Raw genomic sequence first — 16912 nt, 5'->3', positions numbered from 1 at the left:
TAATACCACAGAAATACACAAGATAATAAAATGCTGCTATGAAAATTATACACAAAAAATGGATAGTCTAGGAGAAATGGAAAAATTCCTAGAAACATACAACTTACTAGATTGAATCATGAAGAAATAGAAAATCTGAAAAGAACAATAATGACTTAGGAGATTGAAGCATAATCAAAAACTTTCCAAAAAAGAAAAGCTCACAATCAGATGATTTAAGTGAGTGAAATCTATGAGACATTTAAAGAAGAATTAATGCCCATCCTTGCAAAACTCTTGCAAAAAACTAAAAGGCAAGGAATACTCCCAAACTCATTTTATGAGGGCAGAATTTTCATGATACCAAAGCCAGTTAAGGACACTAGAAGAAAAGAAAACTACAGGCCAATATCCCTGAAGAATATAGATGTTAAAATTTTAAACAAAATACGAGCACACGAAATTCAACAGCACATTAAAAGGATCGTACGCCATAATCAACTGGGATTTATCCCTAGAATGCAAGGATAATTCAACACACACAAATCATTAAATATGTTACACAACATTAATAGAATGAAGGACAAAAATCATATGATCATGTAAACAGATGCAGAAAAGCATCTGACAAAATTCATCACTCTTTTATAATAAAAACTCTCAACAAATTGGGAAGAGAAGAAATATATGTCAACATAATAAAGGCCATATGTGAAAAGTTTGCAGCTAACATCACACTCAATGCTGAAAGCTTGAAAGCTTTTCCTCTAAGATCAGGAACAAGACAAGGGTGCGTAAACACACTGTTCCCATCCAACATAGTACTAGAAGTCCTAGCCAGAGCAATTAGTCAAGAAAAAGACACAAAAGGCACTCAAATAAGAAAGGAAGAAGTTAAATTTTCTCTGTTGGCAGATGACATGATTTTTTACATAGAAAACCCTAAAGACTCCACCAAAAAACCGTTAGGAAAATTAGTAAAGTTGCAAGATACAAAATCAACATACAGAAATCAGCTGCATTTCTATACACTAACAATGGAATATCTTAAAATGAAATAAATAAAATAATCCCACTTACAATAGCATTGAAAACAATAAAATACTTAGGAATACATTTAACCAAGGAGGTGAAAGACCTGTATGCTGAAAACTATACGACATTGATTAAAAAAAATTAAAGAAGATGTAAATGAAAAGATATCCCATGTTCATGGATTGGAAGAATAAATATTGTAAAAATGTTCATACTACCAAGAGCCATGTATAGACTCGATGTAATTCCTATCAAAATTCCAATAGCACTTTTCACAGTAGTAAGAAAAATCCTAAAATTCATATTGAACCAGAAAATACTGTGAATAGTCACAGCAACATTGAGAAAAAAGAATGAAACTGGAGGCATCACACTTCCTGTTTCCAAGCTATGTTACAAAGCTGTAGTAACAAAAACAGTATGGTATTGGCATAAAAAACAAAAAATAGAGACCAATGGAAGAGAAATGAGAGCTGAGAAATAAACCTGCACATATACAGTCAACTAATATTTGACAAGAGAGTCACAAAGACTCAAAGAGGAAACGATAGTCTCTTCAATAAATAGTGTTGGGAAAATTGGATTATCATATGCAAAAGAATGAAATTGATCCGTATCTTACACTGCTCACAAAAATTCACTCAAAATGGATTAAAACTTAAATGTTGGACCTCAAATTGTAAAATTCCTAGAAGAAAACATAGGGAAAAATCTCCTTGACATAGGTTTTGGCAATGACATTTTGGATATGACCCTAAAAGTACAGGCAACAAAAGCAAAAGTCAACAAGTGGGACTACATCAAACTAGAAAGCACAGCAAAAGGAACAATCAATAAAATAAAAAGGCAACGTATAGAATGGAAAAAAATATTTTCAAACATATATTGGATGAGAAGTTAATATCCAAAACACATAAGGAATTCATACAACTCAAGAATAACAAAACAAATAATCCAATTAATACATGGGCAGAAGACTTTTATAGATTCTTTCCAAAGAAGATATACAAGTGGCCAACAGGTACATGACAAGGAGCTCAACATCACTAATCATCAGGGAAATTCAAATCAATGCCACAATCAAATACCACCTCACACATGTTAGAATGGCCATTACCCAAAGAACAAGAGATAACTAGTGTGGTGAGTATGTGGACTAAAGAGAACCACTTGCACTGTTGGTGGGAGTATAAATTCGGGTAACCATTATGAGAAACAGTATGGAAATTTCTCAACAAATTAAAAATAGAACTACCATACGATCCAGCAATCCTACTTCTGGGTATATATCCAAAGGAAGAGATGAAATCACTATCTCAAAGAGATATCTGCACCCCCATGTTTATTGCAGCATTATTTACAATAACCAAGACATGGAAATAACCTAAGTGTCCATTAATAGATGAACGGATAAATAAAATGTATATATTATTTTATACATTTGGAAGGTTATTCAGCCATAAAAAGGAAGTTCTGCTGTTTGTAACCACATGCATGGACCCTGAGGGCATTATGCTAAGTGAAATAAGTCAGAAAGAGAAAGACAAAGATTGAGCGATCTCACTTATATGTGGAATATAAAAAAAAAAAACAAACTCATGGAAACAGAAAGTAGAATGGTGGTTGCCAGGGGCTGACAGGTGGAGAAAATCAGGAGGTGTTGGTCAAAGGGTACAAACTTCCAATGATATGATGAATAAGCTCTAGGGATCTAATGTACAGTATGATGACTAAAGTTAACAATACTGTATTGTATACTTGAAAGTTGCTAGGAGAGTAAATCTTAAATATTCTCACCAAAAAGAAATGGTAACTATGTGAGGTGATGGATGTTTTAACTAATCTTACTGTGGTAATCATTTCACAATATATATGTATTATCAAACCATCATTTTACACTTTAAATTTACACAATATTATATCTCAATTATATCTCGATAAAACTGGATGAATAAGAAATGTGAAAAATGGCAGAGAAAATCAGTGAAACCAAAACTGTTTCATTAAGAGCAATAGACTTGATCAACCACTAGCCAGACTTATCAGAAATTTAAAGATAAAACTTAGAAGACACATATTATGATATTAGGAATGAGAAAGAGAATATCACTAAAGATACTGCAGAAATTAGAGAAGAATAATGTGAGCAATTTTGTGCCAATAATTTTGATAAATTAGATGAAATGGACAAACTCCTAGAAAGACACAAACTACCAAAGCTCACTCAAGAAGAAATAGGTTACTTTAATAGCCCTATATCTATTAAGGAATTTCATTTTGTAGTTAAATATGTTTGCACACAGAAAACTCCAGCCCCAGATGGCTTTACGGGTAAACTCTACCAAACATTTATGGAAGAAATATTACCAATTCTACAAGTATGCTTCCAGATGGGAAGCATACATCTGAAGTTCTGAAGGGGAAAGGACCGTTTCCAAGTCATTCAACAGGGCATTATCCTGACAGAAAAAACACATTTTAAGAAAAGGAAACTACAGCTTAACATCTCTCATGAACATATATACAAAAATTCTTAACAAAATGTTTGTAAATAGAATACTATCACATATAAAGTGGTAATATAACATGATCAATTTAACCTATGAAGGCAAGATTGATTTAAGACGCAAAAATAAATCAATGTACTTTGCAATATTAAGACAAAAAAAGAAAAACCATATGATAGTCTCAATGAATGCAGAAACAACCTATGTCAAATTCTAATACTTTTCATGGTTAAAAACTGTTAGCAAACTAGAATTGCCTTTAAGTGGCTAAAAGATATCTACAAAAATCAGTACAGCTAATATAATACTTCAGGGTGAAAGATTTAATGGTGAAAGGAACAAGGAAAATATGTCCACTGTCTCCACTTCTATGCAACATTATATTAGATATTCTAGCCAATGTAATAAAGTAAGAAAAAGAAATTTAAGGCATATATTTTAGAAAAGAAGAAACAAAACTGTTTCTTTTCACAGAAAGTGTGATCATCTTACATAAGAAATCCTAACAATTCTTTAAAAGAATCTTCTATAAAGATGGTCCAAGATGGTGGTGTAGTAAGATTCTGAACTCACTTCCTCTCACAGACACACCAAATCTACAGCTAAATATGGAAAAATTCCCTCTAAAAAATAACTGAAAACTAGCTGAACAGCTCCTCTATAGCAAAGAATAAAAGGGCCAAATCGAGACGGTAGCAGAGGCAGAGACATGGTCTCACCAAAATCCCCAACGTGGCATGACAACCCACAATGGGGAGGGGCCTTACAAGTCTGGAGCTTCTCCCTGAGGAGCAAGGGATTTGAGCTCCACATCAGGCACCCCAACCCTTGGCAACTTCACTGGAGAGATGAGCCCCCAAAATGTGTGATTTGTATACCAATGGGGCTAATGTGCAAAGGATCTAAAGGGTGGGAGAGAACTGAGATATTCCTTTTAGGAAGCTCAGATGCAGACTCATTTACCCTGGAACCCAATGCAAAAGCAGCAGTTCAAAAAGCACTTAGACCACATGAAGGGAGATTCATTTGTTAATCTTGAAGCATGTGCCAGAGAAGCAGGAGCCAGTAGGGACTCTCTCCAGCAATGGAGGCACCGGCAGGTGCTGTTTTTGTTCTCCCTCTACCTCACTAAATCAGGCAGGCACATGTGTACGCAGTATTCTCCCACTGCCTTGCTAAAGCCAGAAGAAACAGGTGGCCAAAGCACCCACATGATATCTTGCTAAAGCCAGAAGGTGTGTACGAGCAATCACAGCATTCTCCTTGGCCTTGTTAAAGCTGGTGGGCACAGGCAGACACAGCACTCTCCAGCTGCCTTGCTAAAGCTGTCAGGCACACACAGTCAAAGCACTTTCCTGCTGCCTTGCTAAAGGTGACGGATGTGTCCTGGTTCTTCAAGCTCCTACTATCTTGCTAAACTTATGGGTATGCCCTGCCCCAGCACTATTATACTGCCTAGCTAAAGCCAGCAGCTGTGCCCTGCCCCCAGTGCTCTCCTACTCTCTCACTAAAGCAGGAAAGCACATGGAATCCACACAGGGGACAACCCTTGATCACCTGACCCTGGTGGTTGGGGGGCTTGTGTTCCTGGGCCCCATGAGACTGTATCAATCAGAAGACAGCTCTTGGTAGGTTATCACCCCCAGGGCACTGCACAAATAGCAGACTGAAACACACCCCCAGTCTTCCTGTGAAAAAGGCCTATTTATTTGTCCTAGAGCTTCAGCCTGAGGGACAGGCTTCAGGTTTGCCACATGTCTTGAAGCTAAAGAAGTGCTGTCAGGGAAAATAGGCAGGGTGACATGATTTTGTGCTCTCTCTTGCCCTTACTACAGCTCACTGGTACCTGCCAGAAACGAGCTGAAACACTCATGTGATGCACTGATTTGGGAACTGGGCCCAGGGGACACCTCCAGATCTCTGTGTCTGAAGGTCAGCAGATTTTATGATAGCAGACCCACAGAACTGTATATATTTGCATATTTTAAAAGCTGCTGCCTGAGAGTCTGGCTTCCAATCAGTCTGAAACTTGCTGCAACACTGACGGTTCTTGGAACATCCTCAACAACTGGGACCTATCAAGAATAAATCAGACTGCTTAGAAAATCACAAAGGTTTGAGAGACAACCAAGAGCTAGGGTAAGGTTGAACAATATGGTTCACATACACAAGACCACTCTTTCAAGACTGAGAGAGGTAGCTATTTCACCTAATGCATAGAAACAAACACAGAGAGTCAAGCAAAATGAGAAAAATAAGGAATATGTTCCAAATGAAAGAACAAGATAAAACCACAGAAAAAGACTCTAATGAAATGGAGATAAGTAATCTACCTGAAAAAGAGTTCAAAGAAATGGTCATAAAGATGCTCACCAGACTCGGGAGAAGAATAGATGAACACAGTAGGAAATTCAACAAAGAGATAGAAAATATAAGAAAGTACCAAACAGAAATCACACAGGTGAAGAATACAATAGTTGAACTAAAAAACATACTAGAGAGTTTCAACAGCAAACTAGATGAAGCAGAAGAAGAAAGTGTCAGAAATATAGAAAAAAAGCTTAGTGGAACTCATCCAAAAAAGAGAAGCAAAAAGAAAAAAGAATTTAAAAAGTGAAGATAGCTTAAGGGGCCTATGGGTCAACATCAAGTGGACTAACATTCACATTATAGGAGTCTCAGAAGGACAAGAGAGAGTGAAAGGGGCAGAAAACCTATTTGAAAAAGATAATGGCTAAAAACTTCCCTAACTTGGGGGAAGGGAAGAGACATCTGGGTTCAGGAAGCAGGAAAAGTTCCAAATAAGATGAATCCAAAGAGATCCACACCAAAACACATTATAATTAAAATTACAAAATTAAAAATAGAGAATCTTAAAAACAGAAAAAGAAATTGTTACATACAAGGGAAACCCTAGAAGACTATGAGCAGATTTTTCAACAGAAACTTTGCATTGCAGAAGGAGTGACATGATATATTCAAAGTGCTGAAAGGAAAAAACTTCCAGTCAAGAATACTCTACCTAGCAATGTTATTCAAAATTGAAGGAGAGATAAAGAGTTTTCCAGACAGGCAAAAGCTAAAGGAGTTCATCACCACTGAACCAGCATTATAAGAAATACTAAAGGGATTATAAGAAATACTAAAGGGAAATATTAAAGAAATACTAAAGAAATACTGAAAAGGAAAGGCAATAATTAGTAATGAGAAAAAATATAAAAGTAAAAATCTCACTGGTAAAAGTAAATACATAGTACAGATACTGGAGTAATCACACATAAAACTCATATGATGGTTAAAAGAAAAAAGTAGTAAAATTAACTATAATTATAAAATTAATTAAGGAGTACTCAAAATAAAAAGATGTAAAATGTGAAATCAAAAACGTAAAACATGGAGGAGGGAGTAAAACTGTACAGTTTTAAAATGCACTCAAACTTAAGTTTCTATCAACTCAAAATAAACTTTATATATAATCTATCAATATATAATCTATATATATAAACTGTTATATATATACATATGACCCATATATATAATCTAGATAGATAGATAGATAGATATGGATAAACCTATATATATATATATATATAGGCTGTTATATGTGAACCCCATGGTAACTACAACGCAAAATCCTATACTAGATACACAAAACATAAAGAAAAGGGAATCTAAACATAATGCTAAAGGAAGCCATCAAGCTTCAAGGGAAGAAAAAAGGAACAGAGATGAACTACAAAAACAGTCAGAAACAATTAATAAAATGGCAATAAGAACATACCTATTAATAATTACATTAAATGTAAATGGATTGAATTCACTAATCAAAAAAAAAGACCCAACAATATGTTGCCTCCAGGAGACCCATCTTGGTTCTAAAGACACAGGCTCAGAGTAAAGGGACGGAAGATGATAATCCAAGCAAATGGCAACCAAAGGTAAGCGGGTGTAGCTATACTTATATTAGAAAAAATAGACTTCAAGCCAAAAAATTTAATGAGACAAAGAAGGGCATTACATAATGATAAAGGGGTCAATCTAACAGGAGGACATACATTTATTTATATGTACCTAACATAGGAGCACCAAAATATATAAAGCAATTGTTAACAAACATAAAGGGAGAAATTAACAGCAATACAATAATAGTAGGGGACTTTAACACCCCACTTACATCAATGGATCGATCATCCAGACAGAATTTCAACAAGGAAAGATTGGCTTTAAACAACACATTGGGCCAGGTGGACTTAATGCGTATATGCAGAACATTCCATCCCAAAGTAGCAGAATACATATTCTCAAGTGCACATGGAACATTATCCAAGATAGATCACACACTAGGCCACAAGACAAGTAATAAATTCAAGAAGACTGAAATGATGCCAAGCATCTTTTCCAACCACAATGGTATGAAACTAGAAATCATTTACAAGAAGAAAACTTGGAAAAGCACAAATATATGGATATTAAACAACATGCTACTGAACAACCAATGGGTCAAAGAAGAAATTAAAGGAGAAATCAAAAAATACTTTGAGACCAATGAAAATGAAAATGCACCATACCCAAATCTATGGGATGCAGCAAAAGCAATTCTAAGAGGGAAGTTCAGAGCAAAACAGGTTTAAATCAAGAAAAAAGCAAAATCAAATAAAAAAGCAAACTTTACACCTTAAGGAACTATAAAAAGAAGAAGAAATGAACCCCAAAGTTAGAGGAAAGAAGGAAATAGTAAAGAGGAAATAAATGAAATAGAAACTAAAAAGACAATAGAAAAGATCAATGAAACTAAGAGTTGGTTCTTTGAAAAAATAGTGGCTGGCCTGTCTGGTTAAGTTAGCATGCTCTGCTTTGGTGGCCTAGGGTTTTACTAGTTCAGATGCTGGGTACGGACCTAGCACCACTCATCAAGCCATGCTGAGGCAGCATCCAACATAGCTCAACTAGAAGGACCTACAACTAGAATATGCAACTGTGTACTGGGGGCCTTTGGAAAGAAGAAAAAAATAAATTAAAAAGAGGGAGGTTGGCAACAGACCTTAGCTCAGGGCCAATCTTTAAATAAATAAATAAACAAAATTAACAAACCTTTAACTGGACTTACCAAGAAAAACACAGAGGGCCTGAATAAATAAAATCAGTAATGAAAGATGAGAAATTACAACTGATACCACAGAAATACAAAGAATCATAAGAGACTACTATGAACAATTATACACCAACAAATTGGACAACCTAGAAGAAATGGACAAATTCCTAGAAATCTACAATCTTCCAAGACGGACTCATGAAGAAATAGAAAATCTGAATAGACTGCTTACTAGTAAGGAGATTAAATCAGTAATCAAAAAACTCCTAACATATAAAAAGCCCAGGACCAGACAGCATCTCTTCAAAGAAGACTTAATACCTATCCTTTTGAAACTCTTCCAAAAAATTGAAAAGGAGGGGGGCCAACTTGGTGGCATTGTGGTTAAGTTTGTGCACTCCACTTCAGCAGCCTAGGGTTCATGGGTTTGGATCCCGGGTGTGGACCTACACACTGCTCATCAAGCCATGCTGTCGCAGCATCCCAAATACAAAAAATAGAGAAAGACTGGCACAAATGTTAGCTCAGCAACAATCTTCCTCAAGCAAAAAAAGGAGGATTGGCAACAGATGTTAGCTCAGGGCCAATCTTCCTCATAAAAAAAATTGAAGAGGAGGGAGGGAACTCTTCCAAACTGATTTTATGAGGCCAGCATTACTCTGATACCAAAACCAGACAAGGATACCACAAAAAAAGAAAATTACAGGCCAATAACCTTGATGGACATAGATGTAAAAATTCTCAATAAAATATTAGCAAGTCAAATTCACAATACATTAAAAGAATCATGCACCATGGTCAAGTGTGATTTATTTCAGGGAGCAAGGATGGTTCAACATTTGCAAAGCAATCAATGTGATATACTACATTAACAAAATGGAGAAAAATCACATGATCATCTCAATAGATGCAGAAAAGTATTTGACAAAATTCAACATCCATTTATGACAAAAACTTTCAATAAAGTGGGTATAGAGGGAATGTACCTCAACATAATAAAGGCCATATGTGACAAAACCACAGCTAATGTCCTACTCAATGGCAAAAAGTTGAATGCTTTTCCTCTAAGATGAGAACAAGACAAGGATGCCCATTCTTGCCACTTTTACTCAACATAGTATTGGTAGTCCTAGCCAGAACAATTAGGCAAGAAAAATAAATAAAAGGCATCCAAATCAGAAAGGAAAAAGTAAATTTGTCACTATTTTCAGATGACATGATTTTATATACAGAAAAAGCTAAAGTCTCCACCATAACTGTTAGAACTAGTAAACAAATTTAGTAAAGTTGTAGGGTACAAAATTAACATAGAAAAATTGGTTCATTTCTATACACCAACAATGAAATATCAAAATATCAGAAAAGGAAATTTAAAAAATAACCCCCTTCACACTGCATCAAAAAGAATAAAATACCTAGGAATAAATTTTAAAAAGGGAAGAAGATCTGAATAGCCATTTTTCCAAAGAAGACATACAGATGGCCAACAGGCACATGAAAAGATATTCAATCACTAATCATCAGAGAAATGCAAATCAAAATCACAATGAGATATCACATCACACCTGTTAGAATGGCTTTTATCAAAAATACAAGAAATACCAAGTGTTGGCAAGGATGTGGAGACGATGGAGCCCTTATGTAGCATTGGTGGGAATATATATTGCTACAGTCACTGTGGAAAACAATATGGAGCAATATGGAGGTTCCTCAAAAAATTAAAACTAGAACCACCATATTATCCAGCAATTCCACTTTTGGGTATTTGCTCAAAGAAAATAAAAACATTAATTTTAAAAAAGTATATGCACCCCTATGATCATTGCAGCATTATTTGCAATAGCCAAAATATCGAAACAACCTGTGTCCATCAATAAATGAATGAATAAAAATGATGTGAGATATAATACATACATATACATATACGTATACATACATATATATATATGATGGAATACTACTCAACCGACAAAAAAAAGAAGGAAATCTTGCCATTTGTGACAAGATGGATGGGCCTTGAGGGAAGTAAGCAAAATGAGCCAGATATATAAAGACAAATACTGTATGATTTCACTTATATGTAGAATCTAAAAAACAAAACAAATGAAGAAATAAGACAAAACATATATACAGAGAACAGATTGGTGGTTGCCGGAGGGGAAGGGCATTGGAGGGTAGAAGAAATGAGTGAAGAGCGTCAAGCGGTGCAAACTTCCAGATATAAAACAAACAAGTCATGAGGACGTAATGTACAGCATGGTGACTATAGTCAATAATATTATATTGCACATTTGAAAGTTACCAAGAGAGTAAATCTTAAAAGTCCTCATCACAAGGAAAAAAAATATTGCAACTTTGTAGGGTGATGGATAGTAACTAGATTTATTGTGGTGATCACTTTGCAATGTATACAAATACCAATAATTGTGTTGTACACCTAAAACTAATATAATGTTATGTGTCAATCTTATCTGAATAAAAATTGTTTTTAAATCTGCTATAACTTTATTAGTGAGTGCATCAATGTCTTGGTATGAAAACTCAATATCCAAAAAAATCAATTTCCTTTGTATAAACTAACAAAGAAGATAATAAATTGAAATTCAAAAATATACTTTACAATAGCACTAAAAATATTAAATACTTCAGTATAAATTTGACAAAATATCTGCAAGACTCATACATGGTAATCTAGAAGGCACTGCTGAGAGAAATAAAGGAAAATCTAAATAAATGGAGATGGAGAACAATACTGTGTTCTTGAATTAGAACACTCAATATTATTAATCTATCTGTCCTCACCAACTTGATTTATAGATTCAACACAATTCTAATAAAAATTCCAGCAGACCTCTGTTGAAATTGAAAAGCTCATTCTAAAATTCGTCTAAACAAGCAAAGGATCTATAATAGCCAAAACATTTTGAAAAAGACTTGCAAAGTTGGAGAACTTGCACCATCTGATTTCAAGACTTATTAACAAGCTACTGTTATCAAGACTGTATAGTATTAGCATATATAATATAATAACATATATAACATATTAGCATATATACGTAGAGAGAATGAGTCTAGAAATAGACCCACACATATATTATCAATTGATATTTGCATATTTGCATTAGGTTCTAAAGCAATTTAGTGGGGAAAGAATACTCTTTTCAGAGCCAGCACTGTTGGCCTTGTGTTTAAAGTTCCACACTCTCTGCTTCAGTGTCCAGGGTTCAGTTCCCAGTTACAGAACCACACCACTCGTGTGTCAGTAGCCATGTTGTGATGGTGGCTCACATAGAAGAACTAGAAGGACTTACAACTAGAATATACAACTATAGACTGAGGCTTTGGGGAAGAAAAAAAAGAGGAAGCTTGGCAACAGATGTTAGGGCAAATCTTTCCCAGCAAAATAAAATAAAATAAAAAGAGTGGATAGTAACTAACTTTAAAAAAAAAAAGAATAATCTTTTCAACAAATGGTGCTGGAATAATTGATTGCCATATACAAAAAAAATATTGAATCTCAATCCTTAGTGCACAACATTTGCAAAACTTGCCACAAAATGGATATTATATTTAAATGTAAGAGATAAATAAACTTCTTAGAGGAAAACATAGAAGACATTCTTAGCAACCTTGAGTTTGGCAAGTATTTTGGGAATGCAACACAAAAAAGCATAAACTATTAAAGAAAAATTTTAAACAAATATATTCTCTGCAGAAATATAATGATGTACACCTGAAATTTATATAACATTATAAACCAACGTTACATCAATAAATAAATAAAATCCTCAAAAAATGTTTGATTTGAATTTAATCAAAATCAAAATATTTTACTCTTCAAGATATTGTTAAGATAATGAAAAGTCAAACTAAATACTTAGGGAAAATATTTGCACATTATATAACTAATATAGAACTTGTATACAGAATATATAAAGAACACTTACAGCTCAATGATAAGAAGGTAAACAACCCAATTAAAAATTTGACAAATGATTTGAACGCTCACTTTACCAAAGAAGATATACTAATAGCAAATAAGCACATTAAATGATGCTCAACATTATTAGTTATTAGAGAAATGCAAATTAAAGCCACAATGAGACATTACTTCATGCCCACTAAAAAGGATAGAACTAAAATGACTGACTACACTAGGTGCTGCCAAGTATTCAGAGAAATAATACATTGCTGGTGGGAATGAAAAATTGTGCAATCACTTTATGAAATAACTTAGTGGTTCATAAGAGACACTTTTGACTTAAATTGTGCTTATCAAACAACCTAACAATTTGACTCATAATACTTGCCTAAGAGAAATAAAACATATGTCCCCACTAATACATTTACATAAATATACAAAGAAATTTAGTTTGTGATAACTAAAAAATAGACACAACTCAAATGTCTATCAAGAAGCAAATAGGTAAACAAATAGTGGTATATCCAGACAATGGTCTACTACTCCAGCATAAACAGGAACAAACTAATAACACGTGAAAACATCAATGAATCTCATAATATTCATGAAGGTTAAAACAAGCAAGACAAAAACCAGTAGATTTTGAACCATTCCACTTATAAAAATCTCTAGAAAACACAAACTTATACAAAACGAAAGAGAGCAGTTCTGTGGTTGACTGAAGATGGGGTGCAGGGAGAGAGGCAGTAAAAAAGGAGCATGAGAAACTTTGGAGTTTATGAATTTGTTCATTATTTGGCAGTGGTGGTGGTTTCAAGGGTGTACGTGTGTGTCAAATGTAATGTACTGTACACTTTAACTATATATTTTATTATACATGGATTATCTCTCAATATAGCTGTGAAAATGCAATTTACGAGTATCAAAATCAACAAATACCTAGTAGTTGTAAATCCTTTATACTGACAATTATAAATCATTGACAAGATAAAAACGACAAATAAATGGAGATATGTATCATGTTCATGGATTCTAGGACTCAATATTGTTATGAGGTCAGTACTCTCCAAAATGATTTATAGATCCAATGCAACACCAATTAAAATTTCAACATGATTACTGTTGTTCAAGTTAATAAGCCTATTCCAAATTTTATATGACAATATAATTAGTCACAAAAACATTAAAATGAACAACGTTGGAGGAGTTACACTATAAGATACCAAGACTTGTTATGATCCTATAGTAATTAAAACAGTGTGTTTTTTGTTGAAAGGACAGACCAATAGACATAATAGAGGCAGATAAACCAATAGAACTGAAAAGAAATCAAAAATAAATCCCATACACATGCAGTTAACTTATTTACCCAAAGAGTCCTTTCCAATACAGTAGGGAAGGTTTACTCTTTTCAATAAATTGTGTTAGATTATATATCTATTTTAAAGAATGAATCTTGACTCCCACCTCACAAGATACACAAAAAGCGATTCCAGTTTGTTCACAGACATACATAAAAGATATAACAAGAGATATTCTATAAGAAAAAGGAAAAATTTCTTTTATGATTTTTGCATAGGATAATATTTTAAAATGGGACATAAGCACTAAATATAAAAAGAAAGACTGACAAATTGGACTTCATCAAAATTAAGAAGGTCTGTTTCTTCAAAAGACACTTAAGAAAGTGAAAAAGAATATCACAGACTGGGAAAAGATAATTACTGTACATGTACACACCAAAAGACTTGTATACAAAGTACATTTTTAAAAGTCTTACAAATCAATAAGTAAAAGCAACAATCCTATTAAAATGGCAAAAGACTTGAAGAGGCACTTGAAAAAGAGAATCTCCAAGCAGTCAATAAGCATATGAAAAGATATTAAACATCATTAGTTGTTAAGAAAATGCATAATAAAACCACAGTATAGCAATACACATCCACAAGAATACACACACACAAGATAAAACTAGAAATAATGAGAGTACAGACTGTTAGTATGTATATAGAACAACCAGAACATTACTCACAAGTGTAAATTGGTGCAACCTCTTTGGAAATCTGCTTTGGTACCTAATAATTTCAACATATTCCCTCACAATGACTCAGTAATTCCATTCCTAGGTATACTTCCAAGAGAAATGAATGTATATTTCTGCAAAATGATGTGTATAAGAATTTTTGTAGTAGCTTTATTTGTAATAAGCAAGATCTCGGAAAAAATCATCAAAAGGAGAATGAGTACACATATTTTGTATATTCATACAGTGGAACAATACTCATCAATAAAAAGATAAATTACTCCTATGCTTAACAAGATTGAGGTATCTCATAGACACTATGTTAACCAAAATGATCCAGACAAAGCTTATTTACTGTATGGTTCTATTTATGACATGTAAGAAAGGCAAATTTTATCTATGGTAATAGAATTCACCTCTGGAGTGGTTATTAATTGGGTGGGAGTATGAGGAAGCCTTCTGGGGTGATGGAAAATTCTTTATCTTGATCTGGTTGGTGGTTATATTGGTGCATATCTATATAAATAATTCATTGAGCTGTATGCTTAAGATTTGTGGACTTAACTGTAAGTTATGTCTTGTGTTAAAAACTGACTAGATATTAAGAGAAGAAGGGAAAAGGGCAAGTAGGAGTTAAGAGTATCCTTAGTGAGGAAATATAGGGATATATTCTCTGCCTTCAAGTCTGCAAGACAAGAAATGGTGAACAAATGGTGAGTGTCTATCTCTCCCCTGGTGAACTGTATCCAGACAACTTATTATCTCAGATACAATACACCATTTGGCCAGCTTTCAGGACATAACTGCAATATCTACAACTGTCTCTGGGAATCTTTTTCTCCAGAAACATACTTCTCAGGATCATTCTTCTAAGCATCCTTATTCTTAGGAATATTCTTTTTTGGAATGTTGATTCTTGGAACATTATCCCTGAGAGCATTGAGACTGAGAGCATTATTCCTACAAGTCACACCAGTAGGTTATTTTTGGGAACAATGCCCTGGGACCATTTATTCTAGGAGTGTTATCTTCACAAGTATTGCTGCTTGGATTATCGACCTGAGAGCATAACATTGGGAGCTTTATTTCTTGGATTGTTGCTGCCAGGTAGGGTTGCCAGATGAAATACAAAACACCTAGTTAAATAAGAATTTTAGGTAAATAACATTTCTGGAACCAGACTTTCATCTGTAAAGAAATAGGAGAAGTCTCTCTGATGGTTACCCTAAGTTACACATAGAAAGAAGACTGCAGAGGCATAAAGATAGCAAGATGCCGTTTTGTATTTTTTTAAAAGCCAGAGATTCTGATTCACTGAAGTTGAGGTGAGATCCACAAATTTGTACTTTTATAAAACTCACCCAAATGTACAATCAGGTTTAAGAATCCCTAAATCCTTATTATAAAGCACAGCACATGCAAATTTCTCAGCCAAATGAGACTCTCCTCTTTTTAAATGATTCTAAGAAAGATTTTACACAGTATTTCAATATTTATCCATGCTACTATGGTAACTCTTCACATATTTAAATAATGCTATTAACTTTCTCCTCCCACATCAGTCCTCTGCTAATTCCCCCATGACAAATATTATAAAACTGAAAAGAAATCCTATTTTTACTCTACTTGCTTCTCGGTAAGCAATAGAACGATAACTAGGTAGCATTTCTTGGTCAAGTAATGTAGTTGTAGATAAATTCTTTCTCCAACTCTAGCCTCTGATATCTTGTACAGACAACCTGTTTAGAGAAGCAGGCACATCTGCATTTCTAACATATCCCATTTTTATTTACACTAGTTTCTCATTTACTTTACAAATCCCGTATCTTAATCAGAATTACAAGTTCAGAGAGTATCTAAACTGGAGCATCCCTTGAAGTCCAACTTCCTTGCTTTATAGATGTGAAAACTGGGTTATTTAGAACAAAATGAAATTGCCTAGGTGGCAGAGTTTGGACCAGATCTTTCTCCTTGAGGCACTAGTAGGAAGTTAGGAAGACCGAGCAATGTTCCTGACAAACAAATGAAGGCAAAACAGAGGAAAGAATAAAAACAAACAAAAGAAAAAAAGCAAAGTGATGGGAGACAAGATAATAGAGAAAGCTAATAGAAAGGATTGTAAAGTTGAAGAACCAACAACTCTGCATTACATCAGGTGACAGTCCTTCTATCACTTTCCCTCCTTTCCTTCCTCTCCTTCTCAAGCCATTAATATGTGAGTCCCTTTCAGATTACTAAAGACACGGGGCAAGAAAAGTGCTGCGTAAAATTTCAAGTGACTAGTTGAACTGTCAGGGTTTTTAGGACCCTGGGACTATAAAGTCTTTGTTTAGTTACTGTGGGTGCTATAGTGT

Source organism: Equus quagga, chromosome 10, assembly GCF_021613505.1.
Source record: "Equus quagga isolate Etosha38 chromosome 10, UCLA_HA_Equagga_1.0, whole genome shotgun sequence".
Classification (NCBI taxonomy): Eukaryota; Metazoa; Chordata; class Mammalia; order Perissodactyla; family Equidae; genus Equus; species Equus quagga.
The sequence above is the reverse complement of the archived record's forward strand: the minus strand, read 5'-3'. Positions refer to the sequence as shown.